Below are 6,000 nucleotides of genomic sequence, written 5' to 3' on the forward strand. Positions count from 1 at the left end.
TTGGAGGGAAAATCTGAGCATTGATGGTCAGTTTTGTTTTATTAAGGAAGAAAATCTTTCCCTTTTCAAGATGCATGGGGAAGCGGCAGATTGCGAGGCTCGAGGTAAGTGTTAGTTGAGAAGTGACCAGATTAGTTGGAAATTAAATGTGCGGGTGGTTGGGGGTTATCTCATTAATGGGGATTATCTCATTAAATGCATTTAACACATAACCGATATTGATTAGATAGAGACCGAGAATGGTAGCGACAATGCCGAAAATGACATACAGAAATGATGAAGTTAAGAAAAACATAAGTAAAACCGAAGTAGTCATGGATGAAGCCGATATGATCAAAGTTGAGTTGGTTAAGGATACATCCGGTACATGCTACAAAACGACCGGATGCAAGAAGGAGTGACTTAGCGAGTGCGGGAATTAACATCACGAGGGGGATTGAAGTTTCTCCTCCTCCATTCTCTTTCAAACTGTTCATAGAATGAATCAGTTGCTTCCCTTGTGAGCACCTGAGCATGGTTTAGACCTTCGCCGGGACAGGTCGGGACGCCAAGCTCCTCAAGAAGGCGGCTTACTTGGGGGATGAGGGCCACTGACCGGGTGCCGATTATCGAAATAAGGACGCCAAACAGCACTCTAGACCAGTTCACCGGCGCACCGGTGACAATGGCCGCCATCATGTTGAAGGCCGCCACGCAGTAAGTATTAGTGACATCTTTTCCCAAGATGCCCCTTCCTAACACGTCATTGAGTAGCTGATATTCAGCTCTCAAGTTGGCTTTGCTGCCGTGGTCATCCACCGGCTCATCCGACCGGGCTAGGTTGTGTGAGACCTCGGCCTTTAAGTTGGCCGGGGGGTTAAGATCTGTTAGCCCTTGTTTGGGCAAGCTGAAGCACCGGGCGAAGTCTTGCTCGGTGAAGTCAAAGAGAATACCCCCCACTTTAGATTGAATGTGGGTGTCAAAGTGTGGTGTTCCTCTGAACACTCTGGCATTTTGGAAAAACTCCAGAACAGACCTAGGATAAATGGTGAGTTTATCATCGAAAAAGTATTGGAGGCCGGTATCCTCCAAGGATTTTATCATTTTATAGATGTCATAATGATCGGTGTTGGAACACGATTCAAAATCAACCTGAAGAATGTTTGTGAACTGAGACATTTTTTGCCTTAGTGATAGAGAGAGTGTTTTGTTTTTGTGAGTGTTTTGGGGAGTGAGTGCTTCCTTTAAATACTGGTTTTGGGGCTAATCCTATTATCCGGGCATTAAATGAGATGATATGTATTAACCGCAGGATAAGAAACTTTGCATGAAATAGGCAGGTTTATAGTTGTAGGTGTTGGTCATAGGCCTGAACTGTGAAAGATATCAAAAGATCTTCACGTCTTTTTAGGCGCGACCTGTTTTTACTTGGAAAGGGTAATGTTGCAGAGCAAATGTCCTTAACCTCTGATAACTGTTCCTCTTCTGTTTAAAATTCAAATCATCTAGGGTAGCCTGCTTCCGAGCCGGTCAGACATCAGTTGTTCATCCCGATGCGGTTATTTGGTGCATGCACCAAGTAGCCGGTCGGTTTACTCTATCTGATGAGCTGGGCGGTTCTTCCACAGACACCCCGAAGATTCGAAGTTCGACATCTTAGGAAGAGTTACCGGTTTGTCTGTCTGAACTGGTTTCCCTTTAAGCATCCTTTGGAAGGATTTGGCTAATGTCGGTTAAGCCGAGAGTAAGCCTGAATTGAGAAAACTTAGCTTCCTGCAGCGGCTTCGTGAAGATATCGGCTACTTGTTGATCGGTCGGTACGTATTCCAGCCGGATATGCTTCAGCGTGACATGCTCTCGGATGAAATGATGCCTTATGTCGATGTGCTTAGTTCTGGAATGGAGAACCGGGTTGTAGGTAATCGCAATGGCACTTGTGTTGTCACAGAAGATCGGGGACTCTTCGGCTATGATACCGAAGTCCTTCAGCTGCTGTTGGATCCAGAGGAGTTGAGAGCAGCAGCTTCCGGCCGCCAGGTATTCAGCCTCCGCGGTTGACGTAGCCACCGATGTCTGTTTCTTGCTGTGCCATGACACCAGTCGGTCACCTAGGAACTGACATGTTCCACTGATGCTTTTCCTGTCGATCTTGCATCCTGCATAATCTGCGTCTGAGTAGCTTGTTAGATTAAAGGATGAGTCTTTGGGGTACCACAGACCGACATCAGGAGTCCCTTTTAGATACTTCAGTATCCTCTTTGCGGCTGTGTAATGGGATTGCTTTGGATTTGCTTGGAATCTTCCACACACACCAACTGCAAACAGGATGTCCGGTCTACTTGCTGTCAGATACAATAGGGAACCGATCATGCCCCGGTATGCAATCTTATCTACTGATTGGCCTTCATCATCTCTGTCCAGTTTAATGGATGAGCTCATTGGAGTGGCCGCCGAGGAGCATGTGTCCATACCGAATTTCTTTAGCAGTTCCTTGGTATATTTAGGTTGACTGATGAATGTTCCTTCTTTAAGTTGTTTAACCTGAAGACCTAGGAAGAAACTTAATTCTCCCATCATACTCATTTCAAATTTTTCAGTCATCATTTTTGAGAACTTGTCACAAAGCTTTGGATCGGTGGAACCGAAAATAATGTCATCTACATAAATTTGAACAAGTATGATATGTTCCTTCTTTTCAAACTTAAACAAGGTTTTATCCACCGAACCGATGGTGAAATCATGCTCTAATAGAAATGCGGTTAGCGTATCATACCAGGCTCTAGGTGCTTGCTTTAGACCGTATAAAGCTTTGTTTAGCCGGTATACATGGTTTGGAAATGCACCATTTTTGAAACCGGGTGGTTGTTCAACGTACACTTCTTCACGTAGATCACCGTTCAGAAATGCACTTTTAAAATCCATTTGGAAAACCTTAAAGTTTTTGAAAGCCGCAAAAGCTAAAAAGATCCTAATGGCTTCAATTCTGGCTACAGGAGCAAATGACTCTTCAAAGTCAATGCCTTCTTCCTGTTTGTAACCTTGAGCCACTAGTCTGGCTTTGTTCCTCGTGACCAAACCGTCCTCATTGAGTTTGTTTCTGAATACCCATCTTGTTCCTATGACCGATTGATCTTTCGGTCTGGGAACTAAGTACCAGACTTTACTACTCTCGAACTGGTTTAGCTCTTCTTGCATTCCCAAGATCCAATCCGGATCTGACAATGCTTCATCTATTCTTTTCGGTTCAATCTGGGATATGAAAGCAGAGTTAAAATATCCTTCCAGAAGTTGACTCCTAGTTCGAACAGGTTCTGAAGGGTCACCTATAATTTGCTCAGGAGGATGTTTACTGTTTCTTCTGAGATTTAGTTCAGGAGTGTCTACCAAGTTACCGTTTGTTTGATCAAGGCTAGACTTGTCGGTAGGCTGAACGAGATTGTCAAACCGACCGACTCCCTCGGATTGGACCGAAGTGTCAGCTTCCTGTTGTGGAACAGCTTGATCCGGCTGAGTATCAATGATACCCATTTGGTCATGGACAAACTGCCTGAAAACCGGAGTCTCATCTTCACTATCAGAATGAATATCGTTATTTTCCAGTCTGTTGTGTAGATCAAAGCATGAAGCAGTATTGCTTTCAACCGATTCATCGAAAACAACGTGAATTGTTTCCTCCATGGTTGCAGTTCTATTGTTATATACTCTATATGCTTTACTTACTGACGAATATCCTAACATAATGCCGGTATTGGTCTTTGCATCAAAAGCGGTGAGTTGGGTTTTTCCATTTATAAGAATGTAACATTCACAACCGAAAATCCTGAGATACTTGAGTTTGGGAACTCTATTAAAATAAACCTCATATGGTGTTTTGTTGTGAAATCTGTTTATCAGAGACCGATTTTGTGTATGGCATGCAGTGTTGATAGCCTCAGCCCAAAATTTCTGAGCAATGCCGGAGTCGGCTATCATGGACCGTGCGGCTTCCTTGAGAGTCCGGTTTCTTATCTCGGCCAGGCCATTTTGTTGAGAAGTCCTAGCACTAGACAACTCGTGTCTAATGCCGGATTCATCAAGATATGCAGTCAATGTACTATTAGTGAATTCGGTACCTCGATCACTTCGAATGCTATTGATACGAGTTGATTTTTCATTTTGCAGCCGCTTAAGAAGTGTGATCAGGTTTGATACAGTTTCACGTTTAGATGGTAGAAATATTACCCATGTATATCTAGAATAATCATCAATAACTACCATGGTGTAAAGCATACCGCCTAGGCTAATGACCTGAATCGGTCCAAATAAATCCATGTGAAGAAGATCTAGGCATCGGCTTGATTGAATATTTCCATTACTCTTAAAAGATGACCTAGTTTGTTTACCCATCTGGCATGCTGAACAGACCTTATCCTGGTTAAATACTATATTAGGAATACCTTCAACTAGCTTTTTACCGCGAATGTAGTTTAAGGTTTTCATGTTTAGATGATTTAGTCTCTTATGCCACAGCCAGGTTTGATCAGTCTTAGCTATCATGCATATAGGATATTCTACTCTTGTTTTCCAGTCTACCTTGTAAATGTTACCTATTCTATTTCTGGTTAGTAGTACGATGCCTTGAGAGTCCTTAACTAAGCATGCATGTTTAAGGAATTCTACCGTGTATCCGGCATCACACATCTGACTAATACTGAGTAGATTAAAACGTAGGTTTTCAACTAGAAGTACATTATCAATAGTTAGATTACCATGGACAATCTTACCCTTGCCCACAGTTTTACCTTTTGAGTTGTCACCGAAGGTAATTAGAGCACCGGTTACTGATCTGATGTCGATTAGCAAATTGCTATTTCCGGCCATGTGCCTGGAGCAACCGCTGTCCAAGAACCATTCGGAGTTTCCTAGTCGTTTCTTTGGATCCTGCAAAATGTACATATTTACAACTGTTTGGTACCCACATTTACTTGGGTCCACGTGCGATTAGTCCCTTAGGTACCCAAACCTTGATAAACCAGACGGTCTTCTTTGCTAGGGTTTTAACTGTCCTTTTGACACTTGGTCTGGTGTATTTCGGCTTTCCTTCAAATGTCCTAAATGGTGGTGGTCTTTGGTTCGGTGATCTATAGTTTGACCTACGTGGTTCAGGAAAGTCTTTCTTATATTTAAGGATTTCGGCTTTTCTTTTCTCAAGATCAAGCCATGAATCGGTTGGGCCAACATAATCGTATTTTAGCTTCTCTTCCCTATAATATGCGGTTTCCTCTTCTTCGGCTGTCCAGGTGCTCTTAAGAAATTTTATAAAGGGGAGATTTCCTTTTGTAAGCCTTGCTTTCTCTATGGGTTTTCGGTCTTTGGAGCTATTCCCTGTGTATCCTAGACCACGCTTACAACGAGGATGCCTATAGTGTTTATTCATATTCTTTACTATATCGCTAGATCTCTTATAGGCGGCCATCGTATATTGAAATCGGGCATTCTCTTCCTTGGTTAGTTCTCTAGTCGGTTCACTAGGTTGTTCGATCTTAGGATCTAACTCGGTTTCTAGGGTGTGGGTATCATTAGATTGTATGACTTCCGGTTCGGTTATGATGGGTACCTCTAGTTCTATTGGGATAGGTACTATGGGATCGGTCTTGATGTTGAGGTGTTTAGGTAACATGGTCAATAGGTTCTTATATTCTTCTACCATGTCATTTAATGCTTCATATAGCTCGTCTTTAGTAAATTCATCATAGGGAGAGTCAAATACCTGTTCCTCATTGGCCATGAGGCACGTGAGTTCATCGTCACTGTCACTGCGAGCCCATAGACTTCCTCCATCGTCGGCTATTAGTGCTTTCGGTACCTCACTTCCTTCACCGGTTTGTTGATAATTGTTTCTGTCATTTTGATAGTCCGGTTTCTGGGTATCCCTTCTTGGTTTCCTGCATTCCCACTTAAAGTGTCCCAAACAGTTACAGTTGTAGCATCTTACATTGGATTTGTCACCATAGTAGTTGTTTGTCGGTTGGCTCCTTTTCA

The sequence above is a fragment of the Impatiens glandulifera genome, chromosome 6 (genome assembly GCF_907164915.1).
Source record: "Impatiens glandulifera chromosome 6, dImpGla2.1, whole genome shotgun sequence".
Classification (NCBI taxonomy): Eukaryota; Viridiplantae; Streptophyta; class Magnoliopsida; order Ericales; family Balsaminaceae; genus Impatiens; species Impatiens glandulifera.